The 24172-nt window shown below is 37.9% G+C and overlaps 1 long non-coding RNA gene and 1 pseudogene across 3 annotated transcripts in view; both read left to right on the top strand.

Moving 5' to 3' along the window:
- The window catches only part of LOC108588015 (uncharacterized), a 571409-nt gene that overhangs the window by 120286 nt on the left and 426951 nt on the right, over window positions 1-24172 (top strand). The window lies entirely within an intron of this gene.
- LOC118146684 (zinc finger protein 654 pseudogene) lies at window positions 645-22739 on the top strand (annotated as a pseudogene). Its single transcript, XR_013525275.1, has one exon. The product of XR_013525275.1 is annotated as a zinc finger protein 654 pseudogene (transcript).

Here is a 24172-nt window from a genome sequence, read left to right as displayed (position 1 = left end):
CACTAATGACAGATCTCTTGGGAAACAAGCCAATGGTGTTTGCTAGCGGAATAGTAACTGCCTTCTGATTGTTTTTCCCAAGCATAAACCTCCTTCTCCAGGATTCATGAGGTCAAAACCATGGCAGTTATACTTTGATGGGGCATGACTCCAGAGAAAATGTTATGTTGTCTGTGCAGCTATCTGAATATAAAACGGAAATGATGTAATGACCAGAGTGCCTCCTTCTGTCTAGTGTAAGGAATGTGAGCGCATGTGCCACTGGAAGAGAGCGCATCTGTTGATTTAGGACCAGAACACATCTGGGGAACTACATTGGAGGCCCTAACGCTTTCCCTGCTTTTCTGAGACTTGTGATTACTTGGATTCTTTAAATTATTAGTAAAGCTCATATAGTGAAATTCAAAGCTGCTCTCCAAAGGATCAAGTCTAAGTCTATTGAAATGAATTGACAGTAAACAGATTAATAGGAAAAAGGTGTACAATTGTATTAATGTATATAAGCATGGGGGAAGCATAGGAGAGTGATTACCTAATAACGAAATGAGGTACAGATGCTTACATACTCTTCTTCATGGGGAGGGGGAATGAAGAATGTAGGCAATTCTTTTGATGGGAAATAAATGATTATTAGGGAGAATAATTGGATCTCAGCCAGAATTAACTTGATAATGGGATTTCAGGGAGGGGGGGGAAGGCAATTGTGTTCTCTTTGACAGGCCTAGTCTTACGGTAGATAGCAAAGCATCAAAGTGGAGCCTCTCCTCGCATTTGCTGAATTTCAAGAGCCTTTAATTTAAAATAACTAGCATACCAGGGGACTAACTTTGGGGTAAAATTCTCTGGGATCCTGTATTTGATACTGGGTTAGATCTCTGATTTGTCTGTCTGATTTGACAGTATGATCTTTCATCTTCTTTCAGGTTGGTGCATTGAGTAGGGTTGTATTTTAGCTCCATAAATCACAATAGCTCAGGTATTTATTGTTACTATTATTTTGAAAAGAAAAAGAGGAAATGGGGGAAAATATGAAAGCTTCATGCCATGTTAGCTGCCTATCAGCCTTTGTATGGAAAGGTGAAAATCCAAGTCATAGTTGCTGGAATGAGTCCCATCAGTGGAATTTGTAGGAGACCAATCTAGAACTGGGGAAAATGGCTAAGCGAATAGATAAGAAATCACAGAAAAAATGTCAAATTAGATAAAAATTCTATTCCCTGGCCATTGTTAAAAGCCTGATAAAAGCAAGACTTCTATGAGAGGAGGTGGTAAAAGTTGGAAAAAATAAACTCAGACCACATTTTCTAGTTTTCTAGTTCTGAATAGCTTATCATGCCTCTTTGACAACTAGGAAAGATACTACTTTCACTAGAAAAATAACTCAATTATTGCCACTGGTTACTCAAAAAATTATATACACAGATACAGACCAGGTGCAGCTAACTGTCAAATCTCAAAAGGATGCTTTCTGTTCAAGCATTGGGACACTGAAAAGCAGAAAGTCAGAAGAGCCTGGGTAACAATTATTGACATGTTACTGCAGAAATAGCAATGAGGAGAATATGCTGATGATTATGTATATTGCTGAATGGAAGTAATTATTTGTGTTGATGACTAAACCCCAAATGCAACCATTTATGAGTGAAGGCCTCTGGATGGTCTGACATCTAATAAGCTGCAGTGGAGAAATTCATGGGAGGTTCCCCAGTCCCTCTTTTACCTCTTAAGGGGCCATTGTGTTTTTGCTTGATCTATACTCTGAAGAAATTCACTCCCTTAAGTAAAGTCTAAGCCATGGGGAGGTGGGGAGAGAGACAAACTGAGAGGCCAAGATCTCCATGCTTCATCTCTGGCAAGAGACCTTAGTCTTCATGCAATGATTATAGTTAAGATGTGGGTACCGGGGTGTAAACAAAACTCTCTTAGGATTGTTAGCTACAGAATTTTAGCCCAGTGTAAAGTACGTAGGAAAGTCATTTTTCTCAGCAATGCAGCTTAAGAAAGTTAGCCCAGTGTAAAGAAGTAAGGAGGGTAATTTTGCTCTGAATGGCATGGAGGTGAACCTGAGAGAGTTTGTGGTCCTGCTCAGGGAAGTATGGTAAGGTAGAGTTATAAATTGGAAAATGTAACTGTATAAGCATGGTCCTCTTGCCTTTTTATGAATGCAAGCTTGGGGCGGGTACTTTGTGCAAATAGGGCATGTTACCCTTTACAAGGAGGATATCTGCTAAATCTGTCTCATGTAATTATAATAGGCCATGATAAACAAGTATATTTAGAACCAAGACTTCCTCAGTAACAAATATGAAGCAATAGATATTTACAGGAGGAAAACAAGAAATTGTTGCTGTCATTAAGAAATGGTTGAGATAGGAGTGTTGATTGCTTGATTTCTCTTTTACTTGTCCAGTGTGGCCAGTACTTATGGAAGGCAGTGTTTAGAGGTGAATATTAGCCCGTCAAGGGCTAGACAAGTTGATGCCTTTGATTGCTTCGGCTGTCCTGGATACTGTGGAGACTATACAGGAAGTGTGCAATAGGCCTACCAGGACAGATATGATGTTACCTTCTTGGCAGACATATTTATTTTTCCATGTCAAATTTGGAGTCCAGCCAGATACAATTTTGTGGAATGCGCATTGGCCTATAATATGCACTATTTTGACATGGAAAAATTCGAATTCTCAGGCATGTGGCTTCAATCTAATTAGGTAGGACTTGAACTTGAAAGCCATTAGCGCAAGTAAGCGCAGAACACTGCACTGAGGGCATGCTTATCATCACCCGAAGAAGTAGTATGCGAAGACAAATGGAGGCTGGCTGACATTTCCAGTTAAAATGGAAATATCTGTGAAATTCCTGGAAATTGTGGGAACTGAAGCAACCAAGGCCATCCCCCTAACTGACAGATTTTCAGACTGCTGAGAAAAAAGACACCTGGAGACTAGCAGAGCTCTTCAAGTATTGATAAAAATTATCTTCCTTTTCTAGGAATCCTCTTGGCCCCTAAACATAAAGGCACTAGAAAAAAATTAAATGTAGAGAAGGTCATGAGCAGAAATAAACATTTGGAGGCATACAGGGGATGGTGGTGTAGACAGCCCCACTTTGTCCTTATAATCCATGGCTGAACATAGCTAGATCAAAGCCCTTGGCAGAACTCAAATAAGGCCAAGACATGTCGGGTTTTAGTTTCTAAGCTGTCTGAGGCATCTGTTCATTATAGGATATTAGAAAGCAATTTGTTAGCTTGTTACAGGGCAGTGATGAAAATCACCCACACTAGAGAAGTCTCAGGTGAGAAATAACCATGTCTTGGGTGATGTCAGAGCAATTCGAATAGGGATGGAGAAGCCAGCAAAATTCAATTATAAAGTGGAAGTATATTCAAAAGTGTGTTAAAGGGGAAAGTTCAGGAGGCATTGGTCACCTATACAAGGAGGTTGGCTTTATGCAGCCCTAATGGTAAATAGACCTGAAATCTATGGATTTACTAAAAAATGTCACATGTCACATATACACATTAATGTCATATATACACATTAACTCTGTGTATATAATACACATTAATGTCACATACACATTAACTCTGTGTGTATAATGGGATGTGTTAGAATTAAAATGGCTCCCTCTGGAAGTGAAGTGACTGCACACTTTGCTTAGAAGCATCCTATGTTAACCTGGACCCAAATGTGAGAAGAAAGTCCCTGGGGAACTTAATGGAAGGTCTTGAGAGTCCCCTTGCTTTGTCTGTGTCTCATAACTTCTTATATATTTGAAATTATTAGTGAAGTTAGGTATCAGAATCATAGAAATCTGACCTGATTGTGTAATTGTTTGTTCTCAGTTATGAAAGAAGAGCTTTTCTTTAAAAAACGTGTCTTACTCTGTCCCGCCATAAAGAATATTATCAATGAAGTAGTTTAAAAAGGACACATTTGTTTCTCATAATTCTAGAGGCTGGGAAGTCCAAGATAAGGCCTCAGCAGATTTAGTGTCTTATGAGGGCCTACTTTCTCACGGACAGTACCTTCTAGCTGTGTCCTTATATGATGAAATGGTCAAGACAGCTCCCTGGGACTTCTCCTATGAAGGCACTAATCTCATTTATGAGGGTTCCACCCTCAAGATCTAATCACTCCTGAAATGACCCCATTGCCTAACATCTCCTTGGAGGTTAGAATTTCAACATGTAAGTATTGGCAGAACACGAACTTTCAGCAAAAAATAACCACAACACATTCCAAATCTGAAAATCTAGTGAAAATCAAGAAAAATTATATAATACTTTTGTTACTTGATACCAGACATACCTCTATTACCCTTTTTTTCCTGCATGATTTGGCTGAATCCCCTACAATTGCTCTTCATATTATGATGCTCTTGAAGAATTATTTTGTACAGGAAGAGAAGAAAGATAATCCTGCCTTTTCTCTAGCATGATTTTTGTTGTTATTGATTGTTTAGACCAGGGAACCCATGAGAACTAAGTATTTTGCTTAGAGTTTTACGTTTCTGAGAACGGTAAAATTCTTCACATAATGTTTCTTGATTTTCAAACCACTACATTTATACTTTGATTGCCAGCAATATAGGACACCTACATGTCATCTGATCCTGCACTTCTGTTATGACAGCAGGAGAGTCAGCACAATGGGTGGTAGAAGTATTCTTGGGAGCTATTTCTATGCTTGGTGGCTGGCCATGACTTAACTATGCACGATATTGACTGTCATCTGCACAAGCATATGCCCACTAAGGGTAAACTGAATATTCTATCACCTCGCCTTTTCTTGAACTAGAGTGCCCCCAAATCCCTGAAGTCATTTCCATGCCACCTGATATGAGAGTTAATTATAAAAAGGAGTAGGGGTGGAAAGCACAGATATCATAACTACATTGAAAAAAAAATGATTTTTGCCAATTTCATACGTGATGTGTGAACACAATGCTAGGACCATTTTCAGGTTCTTGGAGGAAACCCATCCAAGAGAGGGGCTCTGAGCATTAAGCTTCAAAAACTTCATGGTAATTCTGCCTTTGAGTGGGGCCAGCTTGTGAAAAGATTTAAAAACTCATTAGAGGAAGCTGGATTTGATGTAATAAGCATCTAACATATACAAAGGACATTATTATGATCAGATAGTTTAGTAATTTAGAGAAATGTGTGAGCCAAAGATACGTGATATGGATAATTGCGCTAAAATGATCAACTCAGTACTCATCAAACTATCTTGTTAAAATACCAAATCTCTTCAGAGAAAAATATTCCAATGCAAGGTTTTCCTAGTAACGGGATACTGGGAAATGTGGAAGTTATGTCAAAGAAGTAGGATCAGTTTCACCAGGGCTAAATGGTCAACTCTGTCTACATCAAATGGTTATTATTTTCTTAAAGCACCACCAAAGGGATTCTAGCTCAGTCTTTGATCAAAGGTATCAGACATTCCAGACTTTTCAAATCCAGTGCCCTCACTGTGATTAATTTTGTTTCCTGTCAAACAAGTCAACCACCATAAACAGGATTCTTCATTTGAAAATCAGGGTGTGTTCAAAACATTGTCAAAATTACTGTCCTTTGTCAGTTGCGGTCAGGAAAAGAACACTCCTGTGGTTGCCAAAACTGAAAGAGTAATGCTGCAATGGAAGAACCAGCCCTAGAGATTCGTTTGCCTAAGGATTTAAGACAGAGACATTTGTACTGAGTAAGAAATGGAAACACTGAGACAGTAGTGAAATGCCTACCCCTTGAAATTGGAGACTTAACCAGAACAGCAATCTGTACTGCATCTATTTCTCAGTGACGCTAGGTTAGGTGTAGACCAAGGCACATCTGGGTTGAGTTGATCAATCTTCCCTGTTCTGAGTCATAGACCTGTCCATTTGATTTCCAATCATGCCTTTCCATTGTATGTCTTATATTTCAAATTTGCATTTACTTCTGAACCCCAGATTTTGTTTACTCATCAAAAGCTCTAAAATTTCCTCCCCAATTTGTTTTTCCCACATCAGGAAATTCTCCTACCTCCAATTGAATACCTAGTTTTGTGAGCACCCTCCTCTGCTTCTGCCTTACTATAACTCTTATTGTTCACGTGTTTACCATAGTAACTGCCTCACAGGCTTCAAAGGTTCATTTCAAAATACAAGCAGAATAATCTTCAAAAAGCAAAGCAGAAACAAATTTAACTTGTTAGTCAACAACTTAAACTTATTTAATGGTTTCCCCCAGCCATCAGTATGACATCTGATTTTCAGAGTGGTCTCCAAGGATTTCTATGTTCTGGCTCTTGCCAATTTTTCCAGCTTTACTGTTATCCTTGTACCATTCCAGTGATCCCAAAAGACTTGTAATTTGCCCTTCTGCCTCCATGCCTTTGCATAGCTATTTGTGACCTGGAATGTCCACCCCCAACTTCTATTTTCCAAGATTAACAATGTGTCATTCTTCAACGTATCTCTTTTTATTTTAAAGTATCCTATGCTTTAAGTATTTTAAAAATTTAATATAAGCTTATGCTAGATTAAAATTATGTTTGTCAGTGAGAATATAAACTATCTTAATTTTGTATTCCTAGTACCCAGATCACTCTTGAAATATATAAGCTATTCAGAGGATAAATATATATTCAATAAATGAATCAATGTAGGCTGCAAATAACACAGAAACCACTCAGCCACTAAAAGAGATGCTATTTAAAAGAATAATCACATATTTGTAAAGCAAGTAAAGTTTACTGAAAAAATCCTGTAAACCCAGGATAAAATATAATTGTTCCAAACTAATAAGACAAAAGATAATCATACCAAATATTACTTTCTTGTTTGATTTTTTTTTCTTTTTACTGACTATAGACAAACACTATGTTAGATTTATTAAGGAATGTTGGAACTCTGATGCCAAACTAATTGTATACGTGTATTACATCGAAGGAAACCAAAGTAAGGAGAATCCATAAATGAGAATCTGTATAAATCCATACACAGAGGGTCTCTGTTACGGCAGAGCCAACAAAAAATGGAAAGATGAATATGGATTTGAGAGGCATTTGGAGCTAGTGCCCATTTGGTCATGGAAGAGACTAAACAGTTTACTAAAATAGTAACTATGGGATAAGACAATGCCAAGGCTCAGAGTTACAATGATATATCCTTGTTTGAAATTATATGATTTACAGTGGTTGCATTCTTTTTTATAAAAATGTTTAAAAATGACCTTCCACTTGATGGCAATTGCACATTAAGAATATGTTTATTGACATAATTATTAGTCAAAACCTATTCTGCATTTAATATTGCCTTAAAGTAAATGTAATTTCGTTATACTGTCATAAATAATTAGAAACTTAACAGTAGTATGTAAAGGTGTGCAAGGTGCAGTGGATCAGTTGATTGACAATATTTGGTGCTCACATAAATTCATGGGTCCATTGCAGTGCCTAAAGGGAACTGTGTATTACAGATGGGAAAAAATACTTCGTTCTTTTAAATAGTTATGTTGGAAACCTTTGAGAAAAGTGCTATTAGTTCACTTGTGTAGCATATAAAGTTTTCTTTAGAGGCACCAGTTTATCCTAGAAATACATGTTTTAATATGTTATGAAACAAAAACAAGGTCACATATTTAGCTATTAATCTGCCTCCTCTAAACCTTTAAGATTTATTATACAAAATATTATATCAATAGACTTTAAAGGAAAAAAATTAAAATAGGCATTTTAAATGTAAAAGAAACACTAAGATGTATGGATCATTAACCTGTTAAAAGTCTAAAATAATGGTTGTCTTGTATGACCTTGAATAAATGCATCTATAATTTCTATGTATGTGTCCGCATTTCTTTTTAGAAGCTTACTGGGGCCACAAGCACAACTGGATTTCTAATTACTTAGGTAATGTTTCTACTATATTAGGTCGCATCTAAAGATTAATTGAGGATGAAGCTTTCTTAATTAATCACATATTGATAGGCGAAAAATCTAAATGAACAAGTACACTGATCATCTTAGTTTACCATACACATATCCCACAGAGCTAAAATTGTTAGCCTGTAATCTTGATCTTTCTATATTTTAAAGGATATAAAATTAGACCAATGAAAAAAGGCATTAAAACCTACTCTTAAATTAATTGTGTTTGCAAAGCTTTGCCTCAGGTGTTTTCACAAACCTGAGTTTACACAATTTTTAATTGGAAAAACATAACCTAGGAGAATATTGAAAAGCAATGCTTTTAAAGTAGCAATAATTGACACTATCTCCTTATTACTAATCTTAAGAAATCCAAATACCCATTATCTACTAACCATATCTCATTCTCTAGTTTCATCTTTCTTTTTTTTGTACCCTTTCTTTTTATTGTGTAAGTCCTTGATAATGCATGCTCTTTTCTTTTTTCTTTTTCTTTTTATTGTACTTTAAGTTCTGGAGTGCATGTACAGATCATGCAGGATTGTGGCATAAATACATATATGGCAATGTGGTTTGCTGCCTCCATACCTGTCTCCTATATCTGGCACTTTTCCCAATGGTATCCCTCCCCAACCTCCCCACCCTCTGCTGTTCCTCCCCTACTGACTAACCCCAATTGACCCCAGTTTGTGATGCTCCCCTTTCTGTGTCCGTGTATTTGTACTATTCAACACCCACCTATGAGTGAGAACTTGCAGTGTTTGATTTTATGTTCTTGTGTCAGTTTGCTGAGAACGGTTGTTTCCAGGTTCATCCATGTCCCTACAAAGGAAACAAACTCATCATTTCTTATGACTGCATAGTATTCCATGGTGTATATGTGCCACATTTTCCTTGTCTGGTCTGTCATCGATGGGCATTTGGGTTGATTCCAGGTCTTTGCTATTATAAACAGTGCCTCATTGAACATACATGTGTATGTGTCTTTATAATAGAATGATTTATAATCCTTTGGGTATACACCCAGTAATGGGATTGCTTGGTCAAATGGTATTTCTGTTTCTAGACCCTTGAGGAATTGCCACCCTGTCTTCCACAGTGGTTGAATTAATTTACACTCCCACCAACAGTGTAAAAGTGTTCCTATTTATCCACATCCTCTCCAGCATCTGTTGTCTCCAGATTTTTTAATGATCGCCATTCTAACTGGCGTGAGGTGGTATCTCAATGTGGTTTTGATTTGCGTTTCTCTAATTACCAGTGATGATGAGCATTTTTTCATATGTTTGTTGGCCATATATATGTCTTCTTTTGAGAAGTGTCTGTTCATATCCTTCATCCTTTTTTGAATGGGTTTGTTGTTTTTTCTTCTAAATCTGTTTTAGCTCTTTGTAGATTCTGGATATTAGCCCTTTGTCACATGGGTAGATGGCAAAAAAGTTTCCCCATTTTGTTGGTTGCCAGCTCACTATAATGATTGTTTCTTTTGCTGTACAGAAGCTCTAAGTTTAATTAGATCCCATTTGTCTATTTTGGCTTTTGTTGCCAATGCTTTGGGTTTTACTCATGAAGTCCTTGCCTATGCCTATGTCCTGAATGGTTTTGCCTAGGTGGTGTTCTAGGATTTTATGGTGTTAGGTCTTATGTTTAAGTCTTTAATCCATCTGGAGTTAATTTTAGTGTAAGGTGTCAGGAAAGGGTCCAGTTTCTGCTTTCTGCACACTGCTAGCCGGTTTTCCCAACACCATTTATTAAACAGGGAATCCTTTTCCCATGGCTTGTTTTTGTTCAGTTTGTCAAAGATCAGATGGTTGTAAATGTGTGGCATTTCTCAGAGGCCTCTGTTCTATTCCATTGCTCTATATCTCTGTTTTGGTACCAGTACCATGCTATTTTGATTACTGTATCCTTGTTGTATAGTTCAAAGTCAGGTAGTGTGATGCCTCCAGCTTTGTTCTTTTTGCTTAGGATTGTCTTGGCTATGTGGGCTCTCTTTTAGTTTCATACAAAGTTTAAGGTGGCTTTTTCCAGTTCTGTGAAGAAGGTCATTGGTAGCTTGATGGGTATAGTGTTGACTCTATAAATTACTTTGAGCAGTATGGCCATTTTCACAATATTGATTCTTCCTAACCATGAGCATGGCATGTTTTTACATCTGTTTGTGTCCTCTCTTATTTCCTTGAGTAGTGGTTTGTAGTTCTCCTTGAAGAGGTCCTTTACATTCTTTGTTAGTTGTATTTCTTGGTATTTTATTCTCTTTGTAGCCATTGTGAATGGGAGTTTGCTTTTGATTTGGTTCTCTTTTAGTCTGTTATTGGTGTATAGAAATGCTTGTGATTTCTGCACACTGATTTTGTATCCTGAGACTTTGCTGAAGTTGCTTATCAGTTTCAGGAGATTTTGGGCTGAGATGATGGGGTCTTCTAAATATACAATCATGTCATCTGCAAATAGAGACAATTTGACTTTCTTCTTTCCTAATTGAATACCCTTTGTTTCTTTTTCTTGCCTGATTGCTCTGGCTACAACTTGCAGTATTATATTGAACTAGAGTGGTGAGAGAGGGCATCCTCATCTAGTGCCAGATTTCAAAGGGAATGCTTCCAGTTTTCAGCCATTTAGTATGATATCAGCTGTGGGTTTGTCATAAACAGCTTTTATTATTTTAAGGTATGTTCCATTGATACCTAGTTTATTGAGAGCTTTTAGCATAAAGGGCTGTTGAAATTTGTTGAAGGCCTTCTCTGCATCTATTGAAATAATTGGCTTTTGTCTTAGGTTCTGTGTATGTGGTGGATTACGTTTATAGACTTGGGTATGTTGAACCAGGCTTGTATCCCCAAGACGAAGCCTGCTTGATCATGATGGATAAGCTTTTTAATGTGCTGTTGCAACCAGTTTGCCAGTATTTTATTGAAGATTTTCGCATCTATGTTAATCATGGATATTGGCCTGAAGTTTTCCTTTTTGGTTGAGTCTCTGCTGGGTTTTGGTATAAGGATGATGTTTGTCTCATAAAAAATGATTTGGGAAGAAGTCCCTCTTTCTGTATTGTTGGAATAGTTTCAGAAGGTGTGGTACCAGCTCCTCTGTTTACATCTGGTAGAATGATGCTGTGAACCTATCTGTACCTGGACATTTTTTGGTTGGCAGGTTGGTGGGCTATTAATTGCTGTCTCAACTTCAGCTCTGGTTATTGGTCTATTCAGGGTTTTAACTTCTTCCTGGTTTAGGCTTGGGAGGTTGCAAGTGTCCAAGAACTTATCCATTTCTTCCAGGTTTACTGGTTTATGTGCGTAGAGACGTTGGTAGTAATCTCTGATGGTAGTTTGTTTTTCTGTGGAATCAGTGGTGATATCCCCTTTATTATTTTTTATTACATCTATTTGATTGTTCTTTCTTTTCTTTTTTATTAATCTGACTAGCAGTCTATTTTGTTGATCTTTTCAAAAAAACAGCTCCTGGATTTATTTTTTTAAGGGGTTTTATGTGTCTGTCTCCTTCAGTTCTGCTCTGATCTTAGTTATTGTCTTTTGCTAGCTTTTGAGGTTTTTTGATCTTGCTCCTCTAGCTCTTTCCAATTTTGATAATAGGGTGTTGATTTTAGTTCTTCCTTTGCTTCTATGATTTCCATTTTTTGCTTTTGCTGAAGAGTGATTTACTTCCAATTATGTGGTCAATTTTGGAGTAGGTGTGATGTGCTGTTGAGAAGAATGTATATTCTGTGGATTTGGAGTGGGGAGTTCTGTAGATGTCTATTAGGTTTGCTTGGTCCAGATCTGAGTTCAAGTCCTGAATATCCTTGTTAATTTTCTGTCTTGTTGATCTGTCTAATATTGACAGTGGAGTGTTAAATTCTCCCACTATTATTGTGTAGGAGTCTAAGTCTCTTGGTAGGTCATTAAGAACTTGCTTTATGTATCTGGGTACTCCTGTATTGGGTGCATGTATGTTTAGGATCATTAGCTCTTCTTGTTGCATTGATCCTTTTACCATTATGTAGTGCCCTTCTTTGTCTTGTTGTGATCTGTTTTTGTTTAAAGTCCATTTTATCAGATACTAGGATTGCAACTCCTGCTTCTTTTTGCTCTCCATTTGCTTGGTAAATGTCCCTCCATCCCTTTATTTTGAGCCTATGTGTGTCCTTGCATGTGAGATGGGTTTCCTGAAAACAGCACACCAATGGGTCTTGACTTTATATACAATTTGCCAGACTGTGTCTTTTGATTGGGGCATTTGGCCCATTTACATTTAAGGTTAATATTATGTGTGAGTTTGATCCTGCTATTTTGATGCTAGCTTGTTGTTTTGCCCATTAGTTGACGCAGTGTTTTCATTGTGTCAATGGTCTTTACCATTTGCTAAAGTTTTGCATGGCTGGTACTGGTTGTTCCTTTCCATGTTAGGTACTTCTTTCAGGAGCTCTTGTAAGGCAGGCCTGGTGGTGATAAAATCTCTCAGCAATGGCTTGTCTGTAGAGGATTTTATTTCTTCTTCACTTATGAAGCTTAGTTTGGCTGATTAGTAATTCTAGGTTGAAATTTCTTTTCTTTAAGAATGTTGAATATTGGCCTCCACTCTCTTCTGGCTTGTAGGGTCTGTGGAGAGATCTGCTGTGAGTCTGATGGGCTTCCCTTTGTGGGTCACCCGACCTTTCTCTCTGGCTGCCCTTAGCATTTTTTCCTTTACCTCAACCCTGGTGAATCTGATGATTATGTGCCTTGGGGTTGCTCTTCTTGAGGAATATCTTCATGGTGTTTTCTAAATTTCCTTGTTATTAGTCTATTGAATGTTGACCTGCCTTGCTAGGTTGGCGAAGTTCTCCTGGATGATATCCTGCAGAGTGTTTTCCAGCTTGGATTCATTCTCTCTGTCACATTCAGGTACACCTATCAAGGGGAGATTAGGTCTTTTCACATAATCCTACATTTCTTAGAGACTTTGTTACTTTCTTTTCACTCGTTTTTTCTTTAATTTTGCCTTCTCATTTTATTTCATTAAGCGGATCTTCAATCTCTGATATCCTTTCTTCTGCTTGGTTGATTTGGCTATTCAAACTTGTGTATGCTTCTTCTCTCATGCTGTATTTTTCAGCTCCATCAAGTCTTTTATATTCTTCTCTAAGCTCTTTATTCTAGTTAGCATTTTGTCAACCTTTTTTTCAAGGTTCTTAGTTTCTTTGCATTGGGTTAGAACGTGTTCTTTTAGCTCAGAGAAGTCTGTTACTACCCATCTTTTGAAGCCTGTTTCTGTGAATTCACCAGACTCATTCTCCATCCAGCTTTGTTTCCTTGCTGGTGAGTAGTTCTGATCCCTTGGAGGAGGAGAGGTGTTCTGGTTTTTGGTGTTTTCATCCTTTTTATGCTGGTTTCTTCCCATGTTTGTGGATTTATCTAACTGTGGTCTTTGTAGTTGATGACTTTCTGATGGGTTCTCTGATTGGACATCCTTTTTGTTGATGTTAAAGCTATTTCTGTTTTTTAGTTTTCCTTCCAACAGGCCCTTCTGCTGCAGGACTGCTGGAGGTCCACTCCAGACCCTGCTTGGCTGGGGAATCACCTGTGGGGCTGCAGAATAGTAAGGGTTGCTGCCAGTTTCTTCTTCTGTTATCTTCATTCCAGAAGGATACCCACTAGATGTCAGCTTGAACTCTCCTTTATGGGGTGTCTTTTTGGATATGCAATGGTTGGGAAGCTGTTTGAGGAGACAGTCTGTCCTTTGTAGGAGCTCAAGGGCCATGCTGTGAACTCCGTTGTTTTATTCAGAGCTGCTGGGCAGGTAGATTTCAGTCTGCTGCAGCAGAACTCATAACCACCTCTTTTCCCAGGTGCTCTGTCCTGGGAAGGTAGGGCTTTATTTATAAATTGCTGACAGTCTGCCAGCAGAGGTGTTGCTTAGCTGCCGTGGCTCTGCCCAGCTGCTGTGTAAACTTCCTTGCAGTTTTGTTTACAGAGGTACAGTTAGAACTGCCTCTATGATGGCGGTCTGCCTGAGTAATGTTGGACTGCCTCGGTAATGGTGGACTGCCTCGGTAATGGTGGACTGCCTCGGTAACGGTGGACTGCCTTGGTGATGACAGACTGCCTCGGTAGTGGTGGACTGCCCAGTAATGGCAGATGTCCTTCCCCACACTGAGCTGGACAGTCCTGTGTCCAGCTGTGCTTGCTGCCAAGTTCTTAATCCAGAGTGTTTCAGATGCTGGTCTTAGAGGGGGTGGGACCTGCTGAGCCAGATCACCTGGCTCCCTGTTTCAGCCTCTCTTTTTCAGTTGAATGGGTGGCTCTGTCTCCCAGGCATTCCAGGTACCAGTTGAAATGGCCGCCCAGATTTGTTTGAGTTTTTGTGCAAAAACTGGCAGCACTGGCTGAAACAGCTGTGCTGGAAACTCATGCTTTGTGGCCCAGGAATCTCCTGGTCTGTGGGCAGTGAAAACTCATTTGGAAATGCAGTGATCACTCACCCTCTGTGTTGTTCTCCCTGGGAATTGTACTCCAGAGCTGTTCTTGTTCAGCCATCTTCGATCTCCTGTCTCATCTCTATTTTCATTTAGTCTTCCTTTTCTAACCCAATTCTTAAGTTTTTCTTACTTGAACATATATTTTTATATATTAAACTGTAAATTTCATTCTAATTTTAAGGTTTTCTATGCACCAAATAAAACAAAAACCATACATTATTAAAATGTATTAAATATTAGCTCTCCTTTGGTGCATTAGAGCCACCCTTAACAACTTAGCTCCTCCAGTCACACTTCCCTGCACTTGTGTTGGGGCTCAGAACACAATACCCCAATATTTGATACCTTGGCATACTAAATATTTTAAGCTGAAATTGAGAGGGTGACAGAAGCAAAAAGGCCACTGTCTGACCTTATCTTTCTCTATCTCTGATCTTTTACCTCCAGTGAAGCACAGTTATAGAAGAATTCTCTGACCTACCTTGCTTGAAAGTAGGTTGTAAGACCTTCCATTCCAGAGGGACCCAGCCCTATACCTGGAAGCCATGAAGAATCTGGACAAATAGGCCTTGCTAAATTCCTCCCAGTTTAGTCCTATCAGATTATACCCTTGTGTCCTCCCATCACACTTCTGCAGGACCACCTATAAAAATACAGTTTTCTCTGGGCCTGTAGGACTTCATTTCTGAAGGTTCCAGTGTCACATAATATTTTAGTTAAATATAATTAAATGCTTTCCTCCTGTTAATTTGTCTTTTATTATAGGGGTCTTAGCCGGGAATATTGCAATGAGTGAGGAAAAGTATTACAATTGACCCTTGAACAATGGAGAGATTAAGGGCACAGACTTCTTCTGCGCAGTCAAAAGTTCACACATGACTTTGACTCTCCAAAAACTTAGTTACTAGTACCCCATTGTTGTCTGGAAGCTGTATCAATAACATCAACAGCCAACCAACACACATTTTATCTGTTCTATGTATTGGATCCTATATTCTTATAATAAAGTAAGCAAGATAAAAGATGCTACTAAGAAAATCATAATGAAGAGGGAATATTTAATATTCATTAAGTGGATCATAATGAGGGTCTTCATCCTCATTGTCTTCATATTGAGTAACTGAGGAAGAGGAGGTGTTGGTCTTGCTGTCCCAGGAGTGGCAGAGGTGGAAGAAAATCCACATATACATGGACTCACTAGGTTCAAACCTATGTTGTTAAAGGATCAGTGTACACAGGTTCTGGAAGTAGGATGTTGAAGTATTTGGGTGGCCATTATTCTAAATATCAAACACTTGAAGCAATAAAACAATTATCAACAGAAAAATACATAAAGCAATAGCTTCAGAGACACTGAACATAAGGCAGTGGATGACAGTGATCTCTGAGATATAAAAAAGAGGAAACAGTGATTTTTTCCAGTATTGACAGTTTCCAGGCCACAGAACAAGCAGGGAAATCCCAGGCAAAGCCTGAGTTGAGGAGTGGAGAGTCCTGGGAGATCAAAGTTGCTAGCATACAGGAAAAATACCAGAGAAGAGAGGTACATAGGTAACTCCAGAGATATTTAGACGTCTCCATAGGGTGCCAAACAGTGCATGTATGTGAGGACACTACCCAAGCCTTAGGAAAAAGCCATCAGAAAGGATTAGGAGTAATAGTGCCTGGCTTTCACATAGGGTCAAGAGGTGTGCCCTTTTTCAGGAGACTGGCAGGAAAATGAACATTTAGGTACAATACCTGTAAGTTTCTCAGCTCACTAACACTAGGCTGAGTACTGCTCAGTCACATCTAGCAAATCTTAAAAGCATAACCCAAACTTACCATTTTCCAGTTAACTGCAACCAAAAACAAAACTCAAGAATATAGAAGGACAAACATCTGCTACTTACAAGCTGACATTCACATTATCTGGCTTTCATTAACAAATGACCCAGGCATACAGAATAGCAGGAAGATATAAACATAAAGAGAAAGAAAACAGTCAATTAAAAAGAACTCAATGAGACAAGGTAAGACAAAAATACAGTGATAATTTAGCACTGTTGACTACCTAAAATAGAATTATTACAGATAAATAGAGTAAGTCTTAGTGTTCTGTACCATTGTAAGATAACTATAGTTAATATAGTTACAAATTGCTGGAAGGAGGACATTGAATGTTTCCAGTACAAAGAAACAATTATTGAAGTGATGGATGGATATGCTAATTACCTTGATCTGATCAGTATACCTTATATGTATGGAAACATCACTATGTACCCCCATGAATATGTATAATTACTTGTCAATTAAAAAAGACAAAACACAGCCGGGCGCAGTGGCTCAGGCCTGTAATCCCAGCACTTTGGGAGGCCGAGGCAGGCAGATCACTAGGTCAAGATATAGAGACAATCCTGGCCAACATGGTGAAATCCCCTCTCTACTAAAAAATACAAAAATTAGCTGGGTGTAGTGGTGTGCACCTGTAGTCCCAGCTACTAGGGAGGCCGAGGCGGGAGAATTGCTTGAACCCAGGCGGCAGAGATTGCAGTGAGCCGAGATTGCGCCACTGTACTCCAGCCTGGCGCTTGGCGTCAGAGCAAGATTCTGTCTCAAAAAAAAAAAAAAAAAAAGACAGAACACAGAATAATTAGCTAAGTTAACAGAGAAGCATAATATATATGTTATTGGAATCCTCAAAGGTGAGAGTATGTGTGCAGAAAACATATTTAAGCAAATAGTGACTGATGCCTTTCTGAATTTAATAAATGCAAAAATAGAAGAACCTCAGTGAAGTCCAAGCACAAGAAACATGAAGAAAATACACCAAGACATATAATAATCAGTTTCCCTAAAAGTAGTAATAAGGATAAATCTTAAAAGCAAACAGAAAAAAATGACACATTATATACAGAAAAACAAATTTAAAAATATGGCAGTTTTTGGTGGGTGTCAGGAACAATGCAAGTGAGAAGAGAGTTTAACAACATCTCAGAATATTGAAATAAAATAGTTACCAACCTAGAATGTTATCTCCATTGAAAATATCTCACAGAAATGAAGGTTAAGTGAAGACTTTCTCAGATATATGAAAGCTGAAACAATTCCTCACTGCCAGAGTCCCACCCTGAGACCCATTAAAGAAAATCCTTCAAGAAGAAGGAAAATAACAGCAAAATTGAGATACAAATCTATGCAAAGGAATCAAGCCACAGAAAATGGCAGTTATGTGAATAGATACATGTGTTAGTATTCTAGGACTGCTGTAACAAAGTACTTCAATCCGGATGTCCTAAAACCACAGAAATGTATTGTTTCACAGTTCTGGGTCTAAACCTTCAAAACGGAGGTGTTGAGAGAGCAATATTTTCTTTTTCTTTCATTTTTTTTTTTGTTTTGTTTTGAGACAGAGTTTTGCTCTTGTTTACCCAGGCTGGAGTGCAATGGCGTGATCTCACTGCAATCTCCGCCTCCTAGGTTCAAGCAATTCTCCTGCCTCAGCCTCCCGAGTAGCTGGGATTACAGGCATGCGCCACCATGCCCAGCTAATTTTTTGTATTTTTAGTAGAGATGGTGTTTCACCACATTGACCAGGATGGTCTCAATCTCTTGACCTCGTGATCCACACGCCTCGGCCTCCCAAAGTGCTGGGATTACAGACATGAGCCACTGCGCCGGGCCCGAGAGGGCAATATTTTCTATGAAACATTTAGGGAAGAATTCTGCCTTGCTTCTTTGTAGCTTCTGGTATTTGCTGGCCATTCTTACCTTCTTCAGCTTGCAGATGCATCACTACAATTGAGGCAGGAGGCGACACACAACTCCAGAGGTGGGGCTTGGACAGGGGACCAAACTGAGGACTACCTAAAACAGGGATGTGGTGGAAACAGCTTTTCATAAAACATGCTTACCAGTGTGTGTGCCATGTCAGTTTACCATTGCCATGGCAAAACCTGGGAGTTACTGCCCCTTTCCATGGCAATGACCCAACAACTCCAAAGTTACTACCCTTTTTTTTTCATTTGTGTATGAACTGCCACTTAATCTGCGTGCAATTAAAAGCAGGTATAAATATGACAACAGAAATGCCCTGAGTTGCTACTCTCTGCCAAGGAGGTTGTCCTACTCTGCAGGAGTAGTCATGGAAGCTGATTCCTTCCACCACTGGCTTGCCCTTGAATTCTTTCCAGGGTGAAGCAAAGTACCTTCCCAGGCTAATCTCCAGGTAGCTAAGCTCCAATGTGGAGCTCACCAGCCTTGCATCGCAGCGTGTACCTCTGTCTTTATATGACCTTCTCTCTTGGGTATCTGTGTTTCTGCATCTCTATATCTGTGTGCCTCTTTTCCTTTAAAAACTCAGTCACATTTGATTGGAGATCTGCCCTGCTTTAGGATGGTAACAATTAACATAACATCTGTAATGATTCTATTTCCCTTGCAGTTAGGACTTCAATATGTCATTTGGGGGAACACAATTCAACCCATAAAAAGACATATGGATTTTTTTCTTACTCAAATTTCTTTAAAAGATAAATGACTAAAATAATGCAGTGTGGATTTATTTTACTTCATAACTCCAGGCGTTCTGTTCAATAGGTATAATTGTTTCTATGTTAACGTTATTTCAGTTTAAAAGTATATATTCATGGGTGCTTTTTTTCTGTTATTTAAATTTAGTTGAGCTCTCAAGAAAATCTAGCCAGTGCCTACCTGATGTGAACTGTTGAATATTGTACGTATATTAAAGTCACAGCATTAAAAATAAGTTGGTAACTCAAAAATATGTGGCTAAACAGAATGCAGTATTAAACTAAATGGAGAACCTCAGGAATGTAACAGATTCCATAGACAAGAAAATGCTTCTGGCTCAGTGGTTTGCTTCAGTCTTTGGGAGAGAATCCCCGTAATACATACACCAGTAGTGAATGAGAAATCTCACAGACTTCTAGGAAAAAAAAATTTGAAATCAGACCTTAAAATATCAAATGCATATTTTTCTTCCAACAGTCTCTGCCCCTACAGATTTTATCTCATAGAGACTATGTTTTATTAATTAGAGCAGGAGAAAAGAGGGTGAAGAGGGTATTTTCTTACTTTATCATTTGGAAATTGTAAAACTTTGCAATCATTGCCTCTCAACTTCATTGCCTAATTGCATTCTGCTACATGCATTAGCACTACTACCCTTGCATTGCCTGGCGCTCCCATTCCTAAGTGAAAACACCCACATGTACACACACACACCCCACACATATATATCACGGAACTTTTGGTTTAACCACCCAGCCATGGTTTCCACAGTCATAAACCATTTAAGTCAAAAGCAATCACCATTACCCTAGACACCACTGTCGTAAGAGCAGGGAACTGCTTGACCTGGGTCAAAATGTGCCTCTTCCATGCTCCATGGACACTTGGAAAAAGATTTCTATTACTTATTCCTGGCACCTGGAAATACTATTTTTTATGGAGAACTAGGGGGAATTTTAACTTGTTAAAATCTCAGAAGGGAGATCTCAACATCTCAAAAGAAAGCTCCCACTCTCATGATCACAGAACCGTTTAGGTCAAAGTGACTTAAGAGATTCTATAGAACAAAACTGGCTTAGAAGGACTGATTCCACAAAAATTAATAATAATAAAAGACAAAGCAAGGATAAATTCAGAATGGAAATAATTAGGCATTGATAACACTTCTGAAATTATTTTTGAAACAGCAGTAGCTCTTTGGAATACTTGTCACAACTTAAGCCTTTAGAACAATTAAAATCCATCTACATCAGTTGGTGAATTAAATGTGCAACAAACAGTAATGAGATGGAGCAAAGGAAAATGGAAATTTTGTCAGAGGTAATTTGAAGATCCTCAAGATTTTATAGACCACCTTAATAGACATAGCTATCCAAATGTGTATTTTTGTTTGCATTTTAAATGTAGTGAGTCATTTAAGCTGCCATTCAGCTTGCCCAGCATACAAAACATCACAGGGTATTTCAAGCTCAGTTTAGTTTTCCAGGATATCATGAGCTTTTTGAAGATCTTCTTGTGCTCTATGAACATGAAGCTCAGCATTATTTAAGTAAAACACCAGAATAATCTGCACAACCAAGTGAAACAGTTCTTTGGGATGTTCATGAAGATTCAAATTCTACTCATTAGGAAAAAGACTCATCCAGTAATGAGAAACAAATTATTTGTCTGCCAGTTTCTACTAGCCAATCAAGGAAAGATTCTACAGAACCAAAGACATGTATAGAAAGGATCGAAAGGAAGACTGTTTAGTTCAGAATGGAAATGAATGTTCTGATAACACTGTTTCAAATATAAACTTGATAGACCAAAAGATGCCTGACATAGAGCCAAATTCTGAAAATAATTGTAGTAGTAGTGATTTAGTCAACGGGCACAGTGAAATAGAGCAAACACCTTTAATTTCATCAGATCCTGCTTTGAAAATTGATAGAATCAGGACAGAATATGGTTCCATTGTACCTGGTGTTGTACCACAAGAGAACAATACCTTGCCAGTATCTCAGGCACCTTCCAAACCAAATCTGACAAGTGAACATACTTCGTCTGGCTTAATTTTAACCAAATCATTTACCTTAATCAGTGGTATTTTACTGACTGGTAGAGTAGATGCCTCTTCCGATCAAGTTAATGTGTGTTTAAAAAAAACAATGAAAAGATTAAGATGTGGCAAATGCCCAACCACCTGCTGTAAGGCCGAAGCCCTTGAGGCTCATCTTGCACAAAAGAAATGTCACACACTCTTTGGATTTCATTCAGATAACAAAAGTGCCTGATAAAAATGTTTCAGAAAGATCTGTAAAGCAGTAGTGTGAAAAAAGCACTATACAAAAATGCATCATCAGTTTGCTATTTCCCTGATGGCTGTAATTTTCTAGAATGAACTCACAGAGATGTGCTGACTTACACTCCAAAAGGGTTATTATAAAACTCCCAAAGTACCAGTTTTCCAGAAAACCACATTTTAAAAAACTTGATGATGATTAATAGCAGCAGTGTGTTCAGTTTTACTTATATGAGAAATACGTTAAGCAGCTAGTCAGAAAACCAGCCATGGCCTTACAGAAAGGGAAAAGTTAACCCACTATTAAAAAGTGTGTTGGGGGAGGAGGGCTGGTTTAAAATTCTAAACAATTTAAAGTATTTTGTTTTACAAATGGGGTTTGTTTTCTTGTCACACACAAATAGATTATGTCTCCTCCCTTCTGGTCAAACGATTTAAGGAACCGATGCTGTTTGGTTTGTGATAGGATTTAGAAACTTACTGGTTAACTTAGCACAGTGCTATCAACTGAAGATTTTAACTGGTTTCCGGATGATTGATTACATCAAAGTTCAGTGAATGGCATGCCAGCCTTGAAAATTAAAAAACAAAACAAAACAAAATAGTACTTTGCTAATCAGCTTTTGATGGAACCTCCCACTAACCACTTTTGTGGCTCAAACTAGTTACATTTAAAGGGCACAATGTCAATAAAAAAGAAACAAATACCATCAGTAACTGGGAGAGATGAAAGGAATCTAAGACCTTTATAGGCCTTGTAGATGAAGGAAAACACTGAATTGCAAATTCTTCAATGTGAATAGTGGTAAAAGCACAATGGGATATTTCTGTTTGTATATATGTCAGGACAGTGCTTGGTGATTCATAGTAAGATCCTTTAGACATTAATTTGAGTTATGTAAGTACAATCCTATTAAAATAACTGGCTCAAAAAATCAGCTGAGAATCAGATTGCAAATTCATTCATTTTCTATTAGGAGAGGTAATTCCAAATAAGCCATATTACTCCTGTTTTTTAAGTCATTAGTGATGGATGTGGTCTGAATGGCAATTTTTATATGTAAAAGGAAGTATTTACACAAAAATTTGCACAACAGGAACACAATAAGAGATACATCTGGGCCTTGTTTTCCTTGGTGATAAGTTATTTTTCTAAAGAAGATTTTAACTTAATTATTTTTTAAAAAGTAAATATTTAAAAAGAATATTCTCTCACATGTTTTCCACTTGTCCATTAATGAAAGGAAGATGCTTAAAGACTTCCTTTTACCTAATAGTGTGTAAATCTAAAACAGGGATAAAAAGAACAAAAAGGTAAACTGTTTCAAAACAGACCTCCTGATGTCCTGTCAAATGTTCCAGTTATTCTAAATAAGAAAATCTTTGTTCAAGGCAGATAATCTCATCAGACCCTGTATTAGAGCTTCTTTCATGAGACTACTGTGAAAGTGAGAAATTTCTTCCAGGCAGCAATATTTTATTGGAATTTCCATGTCATGATTGATCAGATTTTTCTTTATTTCCCCATTTTATTAGTTTATTTGTAATCAGCATTCACAACTATGCAATGATGGTCATTAAGTGCATTCCAAATCTAATTTTGTTTCTGTTATGAACTTACATTAGTAAGCTCATATGTTATGAATTTACATATATGTAAATTCTTATATGTAAATTTATGAATTTATGGAATTCATATATGAATTGTGGCTGTGGAATTTACACTTAGGTAACTAAACACAATTCATAATCAAGTTTTAAAATAATTTCTTTAAGGTCAGCTGAAAACATTTTCTATATTTCTTGATACTAAAACTGTAATGTTTTTTATTTCAGTTCATTCTAAATATATGTCTTGTAATAATGTGTCTGTTTGGGAAAAAAAAAATCCATCTACATCAGTTGGCAAGCAAACCTATTAACTGACGTTAATTCTATAACTGACCCTAAATTGAATGGTTTGCTATGATAAGAAAAACAAAGTAATAAAGCTAAATGCATGGCTTTATAAGCTGAATACTTGGAGACCACAGAGATGTTAGGAGGAAATCACAGGGGTTGGTAAAGAAGCCAGGGTATAATATGACTGGGTGAGGCTTTCATTAAAGGCTTAGTGCTGGGACCCTTACTGTGAGGAAGATCATTGAAACAAGTTCCCATATTGACCTCATATTCAGAATTAACTACTGGCTCAAACTTCTGATAGGCCAAATGCCCAAATTAAGCTCTGACTTCTTGTGAATATCCTGGATATGCTAATCCTGAAATTTCATCTCGGCTCTATCAATGTTGTTACAACAAGTTAGTTTTATATTCTTGCATAGTAAAAGCACCCAAATCAATCACCCACATAGGTATCAGCAATTCCACTCTTAGAAATCAAGAATTCCCTAGTCTTTGTAAATTTCTTTTTTTTTTTTTTTTTTTTTTTAAGACGGTCTTACTCTGTTGCCAGACTGGAGTGCAGTGGTGCGATTTCGGCTCACTGCAACCTCTGCCTCCTAGTTTCCAGCGAATCTTCTGCCTCAGTTTCCTGAGTAGCAGGGATTATAGGTGGCTAACTTGTATTTTTAGGAGAGACAGGGTTTCACCATATTGGCCCAATGGTTTTGATGTCTTGACCTCGTGATCCACCCACCTGGTCTTCCTGAAGTGCTAGGAGTACAGGCGTGAGCCACCGTGCCTAGCCTGTATCTTAAATTTTTTAATGACGCACACATTTTGTCCTTCACCCTACAAATATTTTTGGGTTTTATTCTGATCAACATGCAATATACAGAATACTTTCTCTCCATTATCTTATTAGGGTAGAAGTACCTTTGCAGCTTTGGACATCATTTAGTAGATGTGAAATGGAATACAGAAAGGAAGGAGAACAAAATTTCTCGGTGCTTGTTGCCTTAACTAGGTCCTCCCCTCAGCTCATTGTCCCTCTGTCAACTTGCAAGAGACTCTGACTTGGTTTGTTTCATTGTGTTTATGTAGTTAGATTATGAGACTGATCATTTA

Source organism: Callithrix jacchus, chromosome 13 (genome assembly GCF_049354715.1).
Source record: "Callithrix jacchus isolate 240 chromosome 13, calJac240_pri, whole genome shotgun sequence".
NCBI classification, from domain to species: Eukaryota; Metazoa; Chordata; class Mammalia; order Primates; family Cebidae; genus Callithrix; species Callithrix jacchus.
This window is presented reverse-complemented; position numbering and strand designations above follow the sequence as displayed.